This window comes from Sinohyriopsis cumingii, chromosome 8 (genome assembly GCF_028554795.1).
Source record: "Sinohyriopsis cumingii isolate HCF-2022 chromosome 8, ASM2855479v2, whole genome shotgun sequence".
Lineage (NCBI taxonomy): Eukaryota > Metazoa > Mollusca > Bivalvia > Unionida > Unionidae > Sinohyriopsis > Sinohyriopsis cumingii.
Window position 1 is genome coordinate 50,571,234 of NC_142968.1, and position 21,416 is coordinate 50,592,649.

Consider the following 21,416-nt stretch of genomic DNA (forward strand, 5'->3'; position numbering starts at 1 on the left):
CAATAATCTTATCACAACAGACAGCGTTGTCCTGGAAACTCCAGATGACTCCAAGAAACTTTAGACGGCTTCGTACAGCTCCGGACCGCTCTAGTCATATTCACAATCACATTTCATAGACAATCATGGCTACAAACATGGTCAGCTACCATAACAGTCAGCTACTATAACAGTCAGCTATGAACACAGTCAGGTACGAACACAGTCAGAAACATCTTCAAACACAGTCAGAAACATCTTCAAACACAGTCAGAAACAGCTATAATAAAACCAAATGGGACATAATAGTTTCTGTATAATCTCTAGATATATGATAATACTTTAAATCTGCATTGTAATAAACACATTATTATGCGATAACATAGTACAAACCAAATAAGCTTCGCCTATCAAATAAAAAGAATGTAAATTTAACACTTACCCCTATGGCTGGAGAATAAAGGAGAGTGTATACTCCTTGACGTGATCCAAAAATGACCAGTGTGGTTTTCAGAGATTCGTCTTACTTAAATCCATAGGAGAGTGAGTACAAGTCGGGGTAGAATACCCGTGCATATCATGTTAGTCATGATACCTGACACAAGTAATCTGTGGCTAGGTACATGTTAATACAGTCGCTTACCTGGAAAAACACATTCACCCTATCTAATATTGTACGCATGTACAACGAGAAATAGTCTAATTGTTTTTAAGACAAAACCAAGTTATTTCTTTGCCTAATTCTGTGACAATACCTCCCCCCTCAGAAGAAAAAAAATGCACACATTTTTTTTTATAAAAGCCCTCACAGAATAAAAGAAAAATAACTACTATCAATATGTTACACTATTTACACCGGTAATACCGCAATCTGGATTTTCTATAAAAATAAATTTTATCCAGATTTCCAATCGTGCCCTACTCAAGTAGTCTGCCCCTATATTTTCAACCCCTCTTATTGCCTCTACACGGAAGCGATATGGTTGTAGTGTCAGCGCCCAACGCATCAATCGAGCATTAGCGACCTTGGCCTTGTTTAAATACAATAGGGGTTGGTGATCAGTTTCGAGAACGAAATCTCTCCCAAAAAGATATGCATGATATTTCCCTGTTCCCCACACTATGGCCAAACACTCTTTCTGAATAATTGAATAGCTTTTTTCCCTGGGTAGCAATTTTCTACTCGAGTAAGCTACGGGTAACTTATTGTTATCTTGCTCTTGCAGTAAAACTGCTCCCAATCCAGTTTCAGAGGCATCTGTTCTTAAAATGAAGGGTTTGCTAACATCTGGCAATATTAATATAGGTACACTAATGAGTTTTTCTTTCAGTGTGCAAAAAGCTATATCCTGTGTTGGTCCCCACTCTACTTTGTTGGGTTGCCCCTTCTTTGTCAGATCAGACAGTGGGCTAGCAATAGCTGAAAAGTTTGGTATAAACTTTCTATAAAACCCTACTAGACCTAGAAACGAACGAACTTGCGTTTTGTTGTCCGGTTTAGGTGCGTTCCCAATCGCTTCCACTTGCTTGGGGTGAGGTTTCAACTGTCCCAAACCACTGACCCTATGACCCAAACAATCTAAATCTGTATAGCCAATACTGCATTTAGTGGGTCTGACTGTGAGGTTCGCTCTGCGGAGTCTATCGAAGAGTTCCCCCAACACGGACACGTGCTCACTCCAAGTATTCATGTACACAAATATGTCATCTACAAAACTATCAACGCTTGCTAAACCCCTTAGCAACTTGCGCATCAAACGAAAACAGGTGGCACTGGCACCTACTAACCCGAATGGCATTACCTTGAATTGATATAATCCTTTCTGGGTCGCAAATGCTGTCAATGTACAGGAGTCTTGAACAATGGGAACCTGCCAATATCCCTTGGACAGATCTAATTTGGAAATCCATTGGTTGCCCGACAACTTCGCAAATAGACCCTCCATATCTGGCATTGGTTCTGCATCGAACACAGTGATTTTATTTAACTGTCGAAAGTCGATACAGAATCAGTTCGTCCCATCTTTTTTTCTGACCAGCACTACGGGAAAAGAATATGGCGAGTTGGAGGGTTCAATCACCCCCAGATCTAACATTTTACTCACCTCTTCGTCCACAGCTTCTCGTGCGTTGTATGGTACTTGATAACCTTTAATTCTAATGGGGTCAGATGTATTCAGTTTAATTTTGAGGTCTACTAAGGTTGTACAACCTGGTCTGTCGGTGAATACATCAGAGTATTTAACCAAAAGCGCATTAATTTGTTGACGCTGGTCTTTGGTCAACTCTGCACTCACATCGACTTGATCTACCCCTTCCCTTGCAACACCCAAGGGACACTCAAGGGGAACCTCGTGTTCTGATTCTCCCAAGTCATCGTCGATGACTGCCATACAAACGATATTCAAGACCCCTTTTTCTACATTGTCGCTCTGTCTCTTGATGTACAACTTAAGCATGTTACCATGGAATGTCTTTAAATTACCGTCTATGTCAATTTTGTAGTCCATGTCATTCTTGACCTCCTTAACTTCGTTGGGGCCTTTCCACTGGACTAGTGATTTATTTGTGCTGGTAGGAAGAAGCAATAAAACCTAATCTCCTACAAGAAATTTCCTATTTCGCGCTCTGCGGTTATAATACTTGGCATATCTACGTCCCGATTTCATTAATTCGTCGCGTGCCATCTGGCATGTACTTTCCCCTACCCTACTGAAGATGTCAACCAATGCTTCAGCCACCCGTTCTGTTTCAATAGTTGGTAACGCTACAGCTTCAGGATATCTGGTTATGTAATCCATAAGGGTAAGAATATACCAGTTCTTCCTTTCGGTAACTGGTTGTATTGGGCCTACAATATCCACCGCCACTCTTTTAAACGGTGTATCTATTAATGGCATCTGTCCCAAGGGTACCCTTGTAACCCTTCCCTTACATACGGTTTTCTGGCATATGTCACAAGACCTACAGAACCGTGTGACATCGCCATTAACACCAGGCCAGTAGAATTCAGCAACTACTCTACTGGTGGTCTTCGCCTTTCCTAGGTGTCCTGCCATGCTAGACTCATGGGCCATCCTAAGTACTTGAGATCTGTATCTCTGGGGTACGACCACTTGCCAATACCTCTTACCCTCCGGAGTGATAAACTCCCTATGAATTAGCTTGTTCCTACGAATGAATCTCAAGCTGCCCCCCCCCCCTTGCAGTGTCTAATTGTGCCGGACACGATTTTCTCAATGACAATCTTGATGGATTCATCACGTTCTTGTTCTCATTTGAATTCATCACGCGAAATTCCAGAGATCGATTCAGGGACTATTAATTTCTGAAACACGCTTTTCTTTCGCCTGGTTTGCGCTCGCGTTTCGACTGCCTGGGCCAAAGGTATCCTGAAATCTGCCATGGTTGGAAGACGGGAACCTTCAACATTACCGATCGTCAGATCGTAAATAGGGTTTTCCATACAAAGGGCATTTACAGTTCCGGTTAAGAAAGGTGTTTCTACCGTGATCCTTGCTACGGGAATGCGACTGATCGTTTGATCGAGTAGCATGCATGGGGACTCCCACCCGAGCATTTGGTTATCCTGCACGAGACTACGTTTGATCACTACAGCCATGCAACCAGTGTCACGTAATGCTACGATTTCTTGACCGTTCACGAAACCTCTCGCAGTTGGTACTCGCGCTTCAGGATAAAGACACGTGCCAAGTGTATGAATACCTGGTTCTACCTGCATCATATTACCAGATACACTTTTACTCTGTATAGCCACGGCTACCTTATGCATAAATCCCTTTCTCTTAGGACATTTTACTTGAATATGACTCCATTCCTTACACAAGAAACATTGTATACCCTGACAACCTGTGTCCCTAACTGACCTACTTGCCTCAGCTGATTTCACAAGCTCCCTCGGCATTGGTCTCATAGACTGGTTTCCAGACTTAAAATCTTTTGAAACCACGTTCTGGGTTCCCCCATGAGCCTCGGCATAGAAATCGGCTTGGTTAGCCATATACTGTACGTTTGAATAGACTTTCTCTTTCAGAAACTGACCTAGTTCCTGCCCCACTGTGTTCAACAGTTGATCTCTGAGCAAGAAATCAGTCAACCCTTCAAACGTTTTCACCACTTTGCCACATTCAATCCACCGCTGAAAATACTTCGCTATTCTAACAATGAACTGATCAAATATTTCTCTCTTCTCAGGCTTGCTACACCTGAACTTTTTACAAAAACCCTGTTCAGTCAGCTCGTACCTTTTTAGAAGTGCTTCCTTCAGAACATCGTATTTGAACACATTGTCTCTAGGAAGTCGCGAGTACACATCCAGCGCTTTACCTTTTAATAAAGCACTGAGATGCAGTGCCCAGTCATTTTGACTCCACTTCTGGTTCTCGGTATACCGCTCAAACCAATGAAGATAACTATCCATGTTATCTTTCTCATCGTCAAAGGGGGGTAGTTTGGACCCTTTAATTTACTAGAGGCAGAATCGTGTCCTCCTTTTCTAGCTGTTGCTAACTCTACCTTACGTTCATGATCTCGTTGCCTTAATCTTTCTTCTACCTAGAACGCTTCTAACCTTGCTTGTTTTTCTAACTCTATCTTCTCCCTCTCAGCTCCCCTTTCCCATTCTATCCTTTCCTTTTCGGCCTGTTTTTCTAGTTCTATCTTTTCCCTTTCTAATTCTGTCTGCCTTTCCTCTGTTTCCCCTTTTTCCCTTTCAAGTTGTTTGGTCATTTCCATCTCCTTTACCCTTCCATCCCTTTCCCGGGCTAGCAGCAGGGAAGTTGAACAGACCAGTGCGTCCAGCCAAAATAAACCTTCCTACGCGAACTTTCTCCGTAGAAGCCTCAGAATTCAAAAATAACGCCTTCTACGGAGATCAATTTTCATGCATTTCAGACCGAGTGAATCAGGTGTGTATATCAGGTGTGTCAATAAACATAGCATCCGAGACAGGAAAAATAAATGTCGGGGAATAAATTTTTGTGTTATGTTTTTTGTTGCAACGTGGGGCTGCTTTGGTCCATTTTACGTCACATTAAAATGATATACTTGAAAATAATATGAGTTCGAAAACTAGTACAGTTGGAGAGCCTCATTCTGCTAGATTAGCGCGAGAACAATTAGCGGCACTAAAGAAACTTATTCCAGTAAAAAAATTATTCAAGAAAAATGTTCGTGATTACGAAGATACGCAATATGGAATTACCGAGATATCGTCAAAATGGTTAAAGCCAGTTACCGAAGTAACCGAAAGAGTCTTTTTTGGTGACGATGATGATCCGGATATTAGGAAACGTGGAATTCTTCCCGTGTTGAGAGGAATCGAGGAACACTCACGAGAATTACCGGAACGATTAGCAATACTAGCACAACAACACGGGCAACAACCAGGAGGAGGAACCCCTGCAATTGGTTTTAAAATAAGTAAAGGAAAACCTGGAGGAAGAAAACCTGGAGTAGGAAAACCTGGACCAGGAAAGATGCCTCTTTTCGAGAATACACCCAGAAATTTTACCGAGGAGGGCTGGGATATGATATCACAGCCGCTCTCGATTTATAAAATAGATGATTTTGGTAGGAAGGCGGAAGATTATTTTAATGAAAAAGAAAGATATCTATCAGAAGAAGGGCTAGGCAAAATGAGAACCCGCGATGATTGGTATAAAATGTTATATAGAGCCTATTCGGAAAAACCACAGGCAAGAGAAGACGATCCGCGTTTTAGGAGATTTTTGGTGGCCGCGAAGGAAAGAAGAAATTATAATAAGCAACAAGCGGAAGAAGAAAGGCAACAAAAGAAAGAAAAAATTCAACAAGCGAAAGAAAAAAGACGACAGGAGAAAGAAGAAAAGCCTAAAACTTCACGAAGAAGGAAAACAGAACCAAAAGAAAAAGTTCAACCTCAGGAAGAAGATATTCAACCACAAGAAGAAGATATTCAACCACAGGAGTTTGAATTTCGACCACAGGAATTGGAAGAAGATATTCAACCACAGGAATTAGGGGCCAGACCAAAAGAAAGAAGTCAGCCTCAGGAAAAAAAGAAAAAACCAAAGAAAAAAGATAAGAGCGACCAGGAACCAATAGTTCAACCAAGCGATTACAAACCACCTGCGGACAAGGGAGTTCGATTATTAACTGAGGAAGAAATTGAATCTCGTTTAAGAGAAAAAGTTGATTATAGTAAACCTGCTGATATTTATTTGAATGAAGGTGTTGTCGATGATCTCAAAGATAAAGATAGAAGATTAAGTATTGCCGCGGATTATTCTCCAGAAAATAAAATATTATTCTTGAAAGAAAAGTACATTAATTCATTCGGACCAGGAACATGGCCACAGTTAATTTATTTTGGTAGTTTAAGAAAACCGATGAATTTATTCGATATCGGATATTCAGATTTTATGAAGGAGGTCAATGAAGAAATGGAAAGGAAAAGACGATTATCATTATCACGATATCCTGTAAAAAGCGGGTCACCACAGAAAGATCCTAGACCAAGCACACCGCCACCACAAGATACTAAAATAGGAAGCGGATATACCGTTTGCCCTGACAGCGTTGTCAACGACGTATCTCGCCTCGAAATATTAATCGGAGGAAAGCGAGCCGGAAATAACTCTCATGAAATAATCAACGAGGCCTCAGATATTTGTCGGCGATTATTTCGCGGTGGCGTCATTGATTCTCACGTTTACAAAGAACTCATTGACGAACTCATCGATTAAAACAACATAACTGAAATAACATGATTGTTCACAAACATCAACGCAGACCTAGACAGGTCCGCATAGTTAACTCTCGATTGCCTGTATACAAATATATTCACGGCAATGGACTCGGCGACATCGTTAAAAGTTTTGTTACAAGGATAGTCCCTAAAATCGGACCTGTAGCTAAGCAAATCGCATCAAAAGCAATAGGAAAGATCGGCGAGACTGTTATTTCTGGCGTTGGTAATTTGGCCAGTAAAGGCTTCGATGTTGTCAAAGGTAAAATATCGAATTTAATGCGCAAAAAAAAGCAGCCTATCAAATTACCTAGCACCAGCGAAATGCCCGCTGATGTCAGTAAAGTTATAAACGACGCAGCAAATAAAAAAATAAATGATCTAGTACAGGAAGTTGCAAATACAAGTTTTATTTCGGGTAGTGGTCTTCGTTTTAGACGATAATTCTTAATAATAAATGTTCGCACAAGTGTCAAACGAAGTGTTCGACATGGACGAGCCTGTAGGCAAGGACACATCCGTGCGTGATTTCCAGTATTTCTCGTACGACGCAGTTGAACCAAATACACCTAATCGCTTGGAAATTCAAGTTCACGATACAACAAGATATTTTCTTCCATCTGAGGCATATATCGAAGTTATCGGGGAAGTTGTTAAAACAGATAATACCGCCTATGCAGCAGATTTTAGGGTCGGATTTGTTAATAACGGTATTATGGCATTATTCAAGAGTGCCACTTATATGATTGACGGAAGAGAAATTGAGTCAATTACTAATGATGTTGATTTGGCAACGACGATAATAGGCCTAGCTAGATACTCGGATGATTTTACTAGATCAGCTGGCCCTAGTATGATGTTTGCCAAGGATAATTCTGATCGTCCCGAAAGTAGGCCGTTCCTTGTCAGACAACCCAACGATCGCGCCGCTCCTGCCGCTCCCGTTGCAGGTATCGAAGATATGATCATTAAATCTTATCCTGATTATAATCTCGGATTTGCCACGCGAAAACTCGCGCTAGTAGGAGGTAGCAGAAGATTCTCTTGTGCTATTCCGTTATCCCATATCTTCGGATTTTGTAGACATTTCAGGAAAATTATCTACGGAGCAAAACACACCGTTACGTTTGTCAGAAAGGAAAATAGCAACGATGCTATATGGCGAGAAGGTGCTGTCGATTACGATACTAGCGTGATAGGTCCCAATGACGTCGCGCAAAATGGCGGCCAGGTAAAATTACTCAAATTTACTTTGTGGATGCCAGCGATAACTCCATCAATAATCGAGGAAGAAAAATTATTATCATTCATGAACCAAGGCGGTAAATCTGTTATGTCTTGGCTGACAACAGCAACAGATTCCACAACTATCAATATTAATGGCGATTTTACCTGGCGTATTGCATCGCAGCAGGGTACCTCTGCGCCTAGGCATATCTTTATCGCTTTTTTGCGTACCGAAAGATATAATCAATTATACAGTCTAATGATATTTGATCACATTGGAGCAACAAATGTGTCTCTGAGAGTAAATGGCCAACAAGAACCATCCGAGGAAATATCGATTGATTTTGAAAATCATTCGACGGCCCGCGCGTATCATCGCTTGTTAAGTTTCATGGGTCGTGATCAAAATATCGATACCGGATTGCAAATATCACAGTTGGATTTTAATAAACTTTATCCTATCTATTACTTTTCCCTGGAGCATCTTGATCTGGTAAAGCAATCTGTTGTTGATATCCATTTCAAAGCCAGAATTAACACAGGTGGACGTAATCACAAAGCGATCGCGGTTATTCTCAGCGATAGAACAATGATCTTGGAAGGAATTAGTGGCAGAATGAGAATCATCGACGCTCCTGTCGAGAAAATGTGACAAAACTCTAGATTTTCTAAATTTAGATTAAACGATTATTAATATGCCATACGAACACGTCAGCTTAACTCTGACCCTGGGTCAGATGAAAAAACTTCAAACAGCAACAGCAAAGCGATGTGGTGTGAAATTAACCCTGAAAAACGATCAAATTCAGGGCGGTCCTAACAAACTGTCGCTAACTAAGAGTCAACGTGAACGTTTCACCAAAGCCAAATCAGCAAATTCTGGCGTTCATGTGAATCTTAGTATAGGTGCCATCAGAGACATGGTCAAAACGGGCGGAATTTTCCCTTTCCTAGCTGCTATTCCTGGATTATTATCCGGGGCTCTTCCGGCAATTGCAAAAGCGATAGGATTAGGTGCGGCCGGAGCTGTAGGCGACAAACTAGTACACAAAGTAATGGGAGGGCGATATGGTAAAAAAAAGGGAAGCGGCCTTTATCTAAGATGCTCCCCATACGGATCCGGCCTAAGATTAGCACGGCCTATTCAAATTTAGATTTATTCAACGAAGCAAAGAATAAAAAAATAAAATTTTTCAGAGGCGTATTTATGCGGGATCAACTACCAGAAAAACCAAACCCCACCGAGACAGGAATAATAAATCTCGATTCAAATACCGGCCCTGGCACACACTGGGTCGCCTACGCGATTAATCCTCGCGAAGTTGTTTACTTTGACTCGTACGGACTAGCTCCACCAAAAGAATTTATCGATTACGTGTCAAAGTTAAATATTCCAATTTGGTATTCGACACTTCCGACGCAGACGTTAATGGATCCACCGATATGCGGCCCAGAATCAATTGATGTCCTCGACGCAATTTCAAAATCATCCGGTCCGTATCATAGAATCGTATTTGAATATGCCATAGATAAATATCATGGTTGATATTTACGGGAGATTCCTCTACAGGAAGAAGGAAGCAGAAGTGACTGACGTCGATCTATCAAAATTCGCAACCAGGGATGATATTAACAATCTTCTATCGCTGTCAGAAGTGGATCCTGGCGAAGTTGCTATTTTTCAGAGCCGCGAAGGGAGATTACAAACAAGCAACGTCAAAATAACTGATATAATCAAGCGAGACGAATATAACGATCGCATTAATCAATTTACTAGCCTGTCAGATTCGGTATCAAAATCCATCGCTGATATCGCCGATATTATAGCGAAGTTACCCCTGAAGGCTAATATCGCGGATGTGGAAAAAAAGGACAACGAGTTATCAGCAACGTTGCTTCTGAAGGCCAATAAAACATTATACGACGATCTTCAGGACAGAGTGACAAAAAGACTTAACAGGCTAAATAACGATCTTAAAAAACTCGACGATACCTTAACTAAATTTAGTAAAAAAATCGAGGAAGATATAAAAACATCCAGCGATACTTCCTCCGCCGCAAACGAACTAGCAAAGAGAAAAGCCGATCAAGCATCGCATGACGATCTTAGCGATAAAGTAAGAAAAATCAACGAGGATATTGCTAATATTCTCGCCGATATTACCGAAATAAATATCGTAATGAGTCAGAAAAGCGATAAAACATCGCACGATGATATCAGCGAGAAAACGAAAAAAATCAACGAGGATATTACTAAAATCAACGAGGAAATTAACGTGGTACGTGAATTGGCGCGTCAAAAGATCGATGTATCGTTGTACGACGGAGAAATTCGAGATTTTAACACGAAACTTCTTGACGCAACTACAAAAATTAGCGATATTAACACAAAAATATCGTCAATGAATCTTGGAATATTAGCGCGTATTTCGATACCAGCGGAGGTAGAAACAGAAAATATTCCTTGTCATGTATCATTTGTGGTAAAAATACAGGATCTTACTTGGACACCTGAGAATAACACATTTAGCTTTACCTCGCCAATTACTGGCGTATATCGAGTATATATTATCTCCTTGATGACAAAATTCAATGTAACAATAGACGATGGTTATGATTTTCGTGAATATTATCCTGGGTTTTTTGTTATGACTATATTTAAAAATATAACGAAAACTTTTAGGCTAGAACCACCAACTAGAACCATGATGATGGCCGATTGTCAAGTAATTTTCGAATATTTATCCGGAATACACGCAATTGGTTAGATAACCTAACTAATAAATGACTGCATCGGATTACCGATACAATCAGGCGCGTTTATGGCAGGATTCGCTAAAAAAGCTCCTCGACGAGTATCGGGTAAAAATAAAAAAATATCAACGCAGATTAATTGCCATCGATGTTGCTGTGTACGCGGTAAGTGCAATAATCGCCGGTGCGGGAATAATCTTATCCGCGGTGACAACAATCGTGCCAATCGTAGCAACGATAATAATCTCGTCGACAACAACAATCGCCGGTGTTCTCAATATCATCGCAAAAAAAATATCCTCATGTACAAATGAAAAATTGTCCTTGTACACGAGTAAACTATCCCAGGTCAACGAGGCGTATTCGAAATTATCGTCGTTGCTTTCTGAGAGTCTCAACGACGGCGTTATATCTGATCTAGAATTTTCTGTGATGGTAAATATCTACTCCGAGATTGAACAAATGAATATCAATAATGTCGGAACTAACTCAAATCGTGACAAACACGACACCGCAGATAACAACGCTGATATCGGCAAGCTCAACCAGGCCAGAATTTAGTATCGATTTTCCAATACCAATTAGCGTCAAGGAAATTGCGCTGTCACAGTTACGCGTCTATAATAGCTGGCCCAATATTAGATCGAAATCATTTGGTAGATTATCATCGAATAATTCGCTTGTTTTTGCCAATAAAAACCGCCCCGATGGAACTCCCGATTGGATCGTCGTTGGCATACCAACAGGCAGTTACGAAATTGAGCAAATTGACAAGGAACTTACCAGTAGAATATCGAATATAACCGGCGATGATAAGCCAGGAATAAAAATATTAGCACACGAACCAACGCTGTCATCGATAATCGAAGTAAAATCGCCATATGTCGTCAATATTTACCAGTCATCGATTAGGACAGTTCTAGGTTGGCCCGAAATCGCACCTCTGGCAAAACCAGAAAAATCTGATTTTATTATTCCAGGTTGGCACGAAGAAGCTCCTCCAGAACTACCGGAGCCAAAAAAATCAGATTTTATCACCGACGAAGGATGGTACGGAGATGTTGGACACAGGATTACGATCCACAATGCCATCAACCTCATGAATAACCACAAATTTAACCTGGTAACGTTCGCTTTTACTTTCAGGGACAACAAAATTCTCTCGTGGTTGCCTCTTCCTAAAATTCCCCCTGGTGTGGAAATCTTCGACGCTACCAACATTAACAGGATAATAGCCCCCATAGACGGTATCTTGATAAGAAGAACCATCGACGATTTTAATCAAGAACATAAAATACATTTAAATTTATTGCGGGGATTCTTTCATGAATGTATCTTAAATAAATCAGGCTCATGCAGCGAAATTATCGGACGCGTGAAGTTTTTAAATCAACTCGCGAATGATGTTGAATATTATCATGGTATGTTCATTCGGGCGATAATTGATGATATATCAATTGCCGATTATGTTCTTCCTATTAGCAGCTTCAAGTTGATCAAAAATTCAGGAGAAAAACAAAAATTCATGACAGTATTCGGATTAACCGAGGAAACGCTACCAAATTTCAAATTTCCCGATTATGATGTTGATAAAATGAGAAAATCCGTCGTTGATACCATCGATGATTTATTTCCGAAATTACATGCCGCGTGGACTAAAAAAATACAATCAGAATCGATTCTCAAACATAATAATGATCCTGCCGGGCAAGGGCGGCATATCTCGCCGGGTATCGTCAATATAACGGAAGTTATCGCGATTTATCTTCACGCAGATGTCGTCGAAGGTAGCTACAACGTGGATTCGTCTGTGTCAGAGCAGGCACAGCAGGGATTTATCTTATATTCGTTTTCACCTAGCGCATCTCCAGGTTTTTTGATAATAAAAGAGCCAGTAAATCCGTTTTATCTGCGATGTCACAATCGATTATTATCGAAGATAAATTTCAAACTGACGGATCAAAACGGAAATTTACTTGATATACGCAAAGAAACGCCGAGTATCAACTTGCTGGTGAGATCGTAATCTTTCCGCCAAAGAAAAATGGCCAAAAAAATAAATAAAAACCAGGAAATTTTTCAAAATTAGTAAAATTTTTTAATTTTGATGGGGTAAATACCCGTCAAATTGAGTAATTTATATAATTTCGTAAATCTGTTGGGGTAAATACCAGTCAGAGTGTGCAATTTATGTAATTTTATGTTTTTGATGGGGTAAATACCCGTCAAAATTAAGAAAATTGTACAATTTCAGTAAATAAATTAATTTAGTAAATAATAAAAAAAAATAATAAAAATCAGGGAAATTAAGAAATTTGTGTAATTTTATGTTTTTGATGGGGTAAATACCCAACAAATTGTGTAATTTATATAATTTCGTGAATCTGCTGGGGTAAATACCCGTCAAATTGAGTAATTTATATAATTTCGTAAATCTGATGGGGTAAATGGTAGTCAGAAATAAGAAAATTGTACAATTTCAGTAAAATGAATTAAAAAAAATAATAAAAATTAGAATCGGAGATTCTTGAAATTTTGTTTTTTTTTTGTGGCAAGAATGAAAATCAAAGATTTTTAAGAATCTTATGAATCTTTGACGCTAATTTTACTTTCATCGACCAGCTTTTTTAGCTGCCTGACGCGCGAGCTGGTAATTTTTCTTGACTCGTACTCGTCTGATAAACTCGATCTAACTTTTTCTACCAGCGTCGATAATTTAACGAAATCCTCGATTTGATCATCGCTGACAGACGCAAGCGATTGGTACATGGCAATCTGGATTTTCTTTATGAACTTGTATTCGGATGGCAGCGTGTACCTGTATTCGAGCTTTCCTTGGACGATCGTTTCAAATTCGGACCGGATTTTACCTGCGTCCAAATCAGAAGATAAATTTACATTTTTATTTTTTAAATCCTCGATGGCTTCGATGATGTTATTTATATTCTCCTCGTTCATTTATATTTATATTTGTAATCTTCAATTTAATTTTAGAAAATCCTGAGATTTTTAATCGGATATTATCGGAATATAGTAAAATTCGAACCATTCGCCGAATTAGTAGGAAAACGTCGCGGATTATTTTTTCTGTCGCACGTTGCACCGATGCTGGATTAATACTAAAATATCTTGCAGCGGCACTCATCGACGTGAATACAATTTCCTCGTTTGTTTCTCGATTTACTGATTTAACTGCCTTAGATGGTCGCCATACGCCACCGGTATTACCAAATTTGGAATTTTCACTCGGACTTACCGCGCGAAGATTGAATATCTTGTTGTTAAGCTTATCTCTGTCGATGTGGTCGATAACAAGACCGACTTTTATTGGTCCGTGAAAACATTCAAATACAAACTTATGACAAAAATAACTTGCGCATCTTCGTTTTTTGTTTTTGTTAATGGTAAAAATAAGATAACCTGAATTACAAACCCTACCGATCCGATTCTTTGTTCTAATATTTTTAACGATACCATCGGACGACGCCTCGTATCCAGTGATCGTTGGGTGAGATTTAAACTCTTGTGTCATTGTTGATTCAGGAATCTCTGATTTCAGGCTCATATATGATAATCTATATGTCTAAATCGTTATTTGCTTTGAATCGATTAATATAATCTTCTTCGCATGTTATCACCGACGAAGATCTTTTTTCATAATATCTCCGCAATTCCCGATAATTCTTTCCTCCACAAGCCAAACACAACCGAGTTTTCCCTCGCGTGCCAACTTGACAAACTAAACATCGCTGTGGTCCTTTGCTACCACGCCGAATCGCATGTATGTGAGCGCCGCAATAATCGCCTCTGCAGGATTTATCACAATTATTTGTTGAACCGATTAATATCCATTTGCAATGCATTATAATTTAAACATTTGTCTAAAATATAATCAATGGATGTATTTGATCTTGATGAGGCAGAATATATTATTCCTGAGGTTGATCAAGCCAAGAAAGAGTTCTTTGATGATGGAGCTGTTCACACTTGGTCGACTTGGAAAACAAATTCTATCGATGCTACGATGAACCTGGAGCGAGCTAAGAAAATAATCGAGCATATAAAAACCGAACACAAAGAAGAGCGATTTATCTTTGGAATAAAATTTATCGCACAAATGCCTGATGATACCTGGATTATTCGCGATAAGCGAGATCCTGTGCGTGGTGGTAAGAAAAACGTTTTTGATAAAAATTCTAAACCCGGATTGTTACTTGGAATCGATGGCCCTTATTACGCTAGATCCTATCCAGCTAGTGCAGTCGTTTATGGAATTTATCGGCTAAATAATAATCCTGATGTGAAAAATCTACCTGCGATGAAAGAATCACCGTTGATAAATTGCGTGGCCGAGCGTGTTATCGAGCACATGAAAAACGCTCGACGTGGATCTGGTCTGACCCAGTTGAGGTTGAATAAAATTAACGCGTGGGCAAGGACTGTCGCTGATGGTGCGTCGGTGGACGATGTAGCTGCGTTGAGCAAGAAACTTAAATTTCCAATTACCGTGAAAACGTTATCGGGAGAAATATTATACTCGTCGCCATATAGATCCCGAGGAGCACCAATCGAGATTGTCGATCACAATTCCCACGAGTGGTCGCAATCGGTAATGATATTTCCACGAGATCGTATTGTCAAATTTTATCCTATAGATAGTAAATCTGCGGAGAATAATAATTCCGATTCCATGTTCAGATTTATCAAAAAATTAAGCGCGTCTGATCCAATATCGATATGGTTGTTTTCGAGCGAAGAAAGATACGATCAATTTATCCTACCATGTGGCGATATTTACCGGGATGAGATATTACACGAGTCGATGAAAAAACTTGCGGTAAAATATTCGTCGAATCCCGATCAGTTGCTAACGAATTGCTTTACAGTTCCGTCTGTGGCCGCTCACGCCGCTAGAGAGAAAAACTCATGGAAGCCTACGAAGAACGAATATCTCGCTGATATTCAACTTAGCTGTATCGAATACGGCCATGGCGGACTGTGGAATACCAAGTACGATTTCGAAGATATGATCTCCGTTGACATGAGCGCGTGTTATCCTGGAAGTTTCCTTGGATATGGCGATTGTGCAGATTATTTTGCTAAATTCGGCCATCCTACCAGTGAAATGACAAGAGTAGCAATTAACGGACCGTTGCCCGATTTTGTCATGACCGGATTCGCTTGTGTAACGTCGTTCGAGTTTGCTGAAAATTTACATAAAATTTGCTACATTTGGTTCGGCAGGCATTTATCTCAGCGCCGTTGGGTTCCTACGGTGTTATTGAGATATATGCTAGATTCGTCGATGTTAGTGTCGTTGACAGTGAGCGAGGCGATTATATCTTACAGAAAACAAACTAATGTGTGGTTGCCGACGGACTGTGACAACGCGAAAGATATAGGAAGAAAAATAATTGGTAAATTTACCCAAGGTGGATCTGTTGATCATAAACACCGGCACGCTAGATTATTTATCAATGACGCCGAGATGGATTTTATAATCGCCGATACGGTATCACGAGGAATATTTTGTAACAGAGAGAATATTATTATTGATGGAACAAAGTTAGGTACCGTGATTAGTTACCTTGACGGAGAATCAGCGCAATATACGCATTTACGATCGTCGATGCTCGCTTATGTTAGTATAAATTTACTATCGATGATAAACAAATTTTCTGATATCGCAGTAAGAGTCGCGACGGATTCGTTCTATATCGATAAAAAATACCAAGATAGGCTGGAAAATTTAATCACCAATGGTAGTTCATGGGGAACCTGGAGGATAAAAAACGAGGATATCCTAGATTATTGCGAAGACGCCGATGTTGAAGATCGCGATGAATTTCATCGAGGTAAATTTGGAGAATCTTCGATAGAATCTTTGATTCTGGAATCTTCGACAGCCGCATCTGCGTTTGATCCAATTTCACGCAGCAAATTCGTTTACCTAAATGGACCTGGCGGTAGCGGTAAAACAACGCGAGCGATAAATTTGCGAACTCCGATATGATTGTGTTGACTCCGACACATAGATTAGCGCGAGAAATAAAGCAACGTGGCGTTAATTTGTGCACGTATCACAGTTATTTCAAGTACAGCGGTGGATCATGGGACTCGGCTCGTATGGGCAATAAATATATCAACAAAATCATAATATTCGATGAGATTTGCACGGTGAATTTAGATATTTTAAAATCGATATTAGCTTGGCTGGAAGGGAAAAATACCGCCGTGATAATGTGCGGAGATCACGGCCAACCTGATCCGATTGATGGCGAATCACCTCACGAATGGCTCAGAAACTTCGTTGACTATTATGAGGAAATCGACGCTGACTATAGATCTACAGATATTTTGTTGACCGAATTTAAGAAATTGATTCGATTACAGCCGAATAAGATTCAGTGTGACGTAATGAGAAGAATAATCAACGAGACTCCGATGAGCGATTTTCTAAATTTGTGGCGTCCCGATCATCTGATCGTCGCTATTAGGAAAATTATTCGTGATATTATTCAGGAAATGTTATTCAAGCTGCATTGCGAGAAATTTCCAACGCTGCAGGTACCGTTATGCTACAGGCCCGCTAATACTCGACGACAAAATATCGACGTTACTTTGCCATGCGGAAAGGAAAAAAACTTGGTCCTAAATGATATTATCTTTGTTGATATTAGTCTCGTTAATGACGCGATAAATGCAGAAAAATCACCGTGGAAATTAGGATACGCAACAACGATACACTCGTCGCAGGGATTGACCGTCGATGGACAAGTTTGGATCGTCGATGACAGAATATCTTGGTCAAATTTGGTATATTTGGCCGTGTCGAGAGTAAGAAAATTATCTCAACTAGGACGAATTCGAGTAAACTACATCAGTGACGCTGGCGGTAATTGAGTATCTTCTGGTACTATTTACAATTCTCTTTGGTAAATCCGCGTTGAGGCGCTAACGAATCTAGGATATAAATCGCTGGTCTTCCTGACGATCTTGTTACGGCGGATATTTTGTGTGTTGTAACGCTCCAGGTTGGGTCGGTTGCTCTTTTTCTGCCTCCTTCGGCTTCACCTTCCTTATATAAATACCTGACTGTGACACTACCTAGTACAGGCTGAATTGTGGAATCTCGCTTCAAAGGTATATTCGATTTTGTAATTGCAATTGCGGGTTTCATTGCTATTGTTCGAGTCGTCTCATTATTCAGCGTGTTGATTACATGAGGCAATCTTGATACCCAATCGTGAGATCGATTATCTTGAATAAATTCACGCGCGTATTGGTATCCAAATAATCGTTCTGCGAGCGTTTTGTTGAATCTTTTGACGATAGCTTGATTGTGATGAACACCTACAATACCGCGACGGATTTTGACATTATTCTTTCTCATCAATGAAGTAACCGCACCAAGAAATTCTCGACCTGGATCAACCTGGAGAAGATTCGGCCATGTTAACGGGGATCGTGAATAAATTTCTTTAAATGCCTTGGCAATTTTCGTTGCTGTTTTATTCGATAATCGCTCGGCTTCTTTGTACCTACTAGCGATATCAACGACTGTCAAAACATATTTGTACGTGACACCGTCAACGGTATCGTGAGGAAGAAACATAAGATCCGCTTGATGGACTTCATTAGGTACACTGACAGTGAAACTCGCGTACGGTATTTTCTTAGGAGGAGGAAGATATATTTGCCAGATTGCCTGTTTTGATAGCCATGATTCAGCGACAGATTGTTTTACTTTAGCGGCTTTAGCGAGTTTGGCGATCGCTGATTTTCCTCGCCAGAATCCTCGCGGAGAATAATATATCTGCTCCATATTATTTACCAGCGCCGAGTACTAATTTACCTTTCATCGCGCCTTTTACCAGCCAGGTTGCTAATTTCTCTTTGAAACTTTTATTAGGAATCGCGTCTAATGCGTGAATTAGCTTGATATCAGCGAGATGCCTTTGTTGTAAATCTCCGCTGCGATATGCAAGATCGTGGTAGTAACAAGCTTTATCGATAGCGTTTAACGGATTTTCACCCTGAAATGGTTGGTTATTATCGTCGAGTCTGATATCGAGCCTTGTTCCGGGTCCACAATAATTATATCCAGGTAGATGCTTTTCTCCGGGATATTTTGCCCAGGGCGTTCCAGGTAGATTTGTCAAGGAAGCGGCAATGTCTCCTCCGGTTCTTCTAGTTTTTTTTTTACAAATCTGAACTTGCGTGTCTTGCAAACTTCGCATTCTCCTGCGATTGCATTTCTGTTGTTGCGTGTAACGATTTCGGTGGGATATATCGTAGCTGTGTGTGTGCGACACTTAACACAATATAGATCCATGTATTTTAGTAACATGAATGTAATTGATTTTTCAGCCACAAAACGACGCGAGCAGGTGAAACATCATGCAGTATTACCGAATTCGATTAGAATGATAATCATCGGTCCATCTGGATCTGGTAAGACGCAATTGTTACTGAATTTGATCATGCGATGGCTAAAATGGGACAAATTGTATTTGGTTGCACCATCCGTTGACAATCAGCGATGTTATCAAGTGTTAAAAGAATTCAGCAACAATACCGACGAAGGCACAATCGAATTCATCACAGACATCAATGAAGCTCCATCTGTGGAGAATTTGGATGGCGATATTAATAATCTTGTTGTTTTCGACGATGTTATGCTGGACAAGCAGACCAACCCGGCTAGGATATTCTCGCGTGGCAGACACAAGAACACCGATGTTATTTACGTAACACAGAGATATACGCAAATTCCAAAGGTGATTAGAGATAATTGCAATATTTTATCGGTGTTCAATGGCGTAGACACGCACACGTTGAGAAATATCCATCAGACCTGGTGTAACGGCGACATGGATATAAATAAGTTTAAAAATTTATTCAGCCGCGCTCAGGCAACGCTGCATGGTTTCATCACGATAAATCTTCACGATCCACGCAGTCTGTATCGAATTGGTCTCGATCAAATTTATTCATGAAAAAGCAGCCCCACGTTGCAACAAAAAACATAACACAAAAATTTATTCCCCCACATTTATTTTTCCTGTCTCGGATGCTATGTTTATTGACACACCTGATATACACACCTGATTCACTCGGTCTGAAATGCATGAAAATTGATCTCCGTAGAAGGCGTTATTTTTGAATTCTGAGGCTTCTACGGAGAAAGTTCGCGTAGGAAGGTTTATTTTGGCTGGACGCACTGGTCTGTTCAACTTCCCTGCTGCTCCGGGCTTGTTCTTCCCTTTCTAATTCCCTCGCCCTTACCCTTTCATCCCTCTCCTTGGCTTGTTCTTCCTTTTCTAATTCCCTCGCCCTAACCCTTTCATCCCTCTCCCTGGCTTGTTCTTCCTTAACAAATTCCCTTAAACTTTCACCCTCATACCCAAGTTCTTTACCTAAGGCGACCAAGTCCTTAAGGGATGACATGATTAATATTAACAAAAATATAATTTATCAAAAGAAACAATTCCTAATGAAGGCAACTCAAAACAAAATGAATATATATATTTATACTAGACCCACAGACCTAGAACTACTAAACAAAATAAACACCTACTTGATTGTCTTCTCAAGAAGGTCACACACGAATATAAACAATAAGAGTTTACTTTCACAAACAATGTGATGACGGTTCACTTAATCCAAATATCCCACTTCTGACACCATTGTCACAGAATTGTAACCGAGTGGGTTTCTGGACTAAATGAACAAGACAAACACAATGTGGAAAAGATGGAAATTTATGAATGAAATTAATAATGATAAATATATGATGTAAAAATACAATCTAAAATAAACAAAACAAATATTAAATAAAATGAACAGCAGATCCAAGAACCCTCATGGACTGCACATACCCCTCAAACAGTATTTTGTTCAACAAGATATTCACAAAATCTCTAACAAAATTATATTAAGATTCAAAAATAATCTTAACACAAGATTCAAAATAATCTTATGACACACCTTAAGATTCACAATAATCTTATCACAACTAAGATTCACATTAATCTTATCACAACTAAGATTCACAATAATCTTATCACGACTAAGATTCACAATAATCTTATCACGACTATGATTCACAATAATCTTATCACGACTAAGATTTACGATAATCTTATCACGACTAAGATTCACAATAATCTTAGCACGACTAAGATTCACAACAATCTTATCACAACAGACAGAGTTGTCCTGGAAACTCCAGATGACTCCAAGAAACTTTAGACGGCTTCGTACAGCTTCGGACCGCTCGTCATATTCACAATCACATTTCATAGACAATCATGGCTACAAACACGGTCAGCTACCATAACAGTCAGCTACTATAACAGTCAGCTACGAACACAGTCAGAATCATCTTCAAACACAGTCAGAAACATCTTCAAACACAGTCAGAAACAGCTATAATAAAATCGAATGGGACATAATAGTTTCTGTATAGTCTCTAGATATATGAAAATACTTTAAATCTGCATTGTAATAAACACATTATTACGCGATAACACAGTACAAACCGAATAAGCTTTGCCTATCAAATAAAAAGAATGTAAATTTAACACTTACCCCTATGGCTGGAGAATAAAGGAGAGTATACTCCTTGACGTGATCCAAAAACGACCAGTGTGGTTTTCAGAGATTCGTCTTACTTAAATCCATAGGAGAGTGAGTACAAGTCGGG

The 21,416-nt window shown here is 39.7% G+C and overlaps 1 protein-coding gene and 1 pseudogene across 1 annotated transcript in view; both read right to left on the bottom strand.

The window, feature by feature from the left end:
• The window catches only part of LOC149793493 (uncharacterized), a 70,216-nt gene that overhangs the window by 44,606 nt on the left and 4,194 nt on the right, over positions 1–21,416 (bottom strand). The gene's annotated exons all lie outside the window — the stretch shown is intronic.
• LOC149793494 (uncharacterized) lies at positions 2,574–4,420 on the bottom strand (annotated as a pseudogene).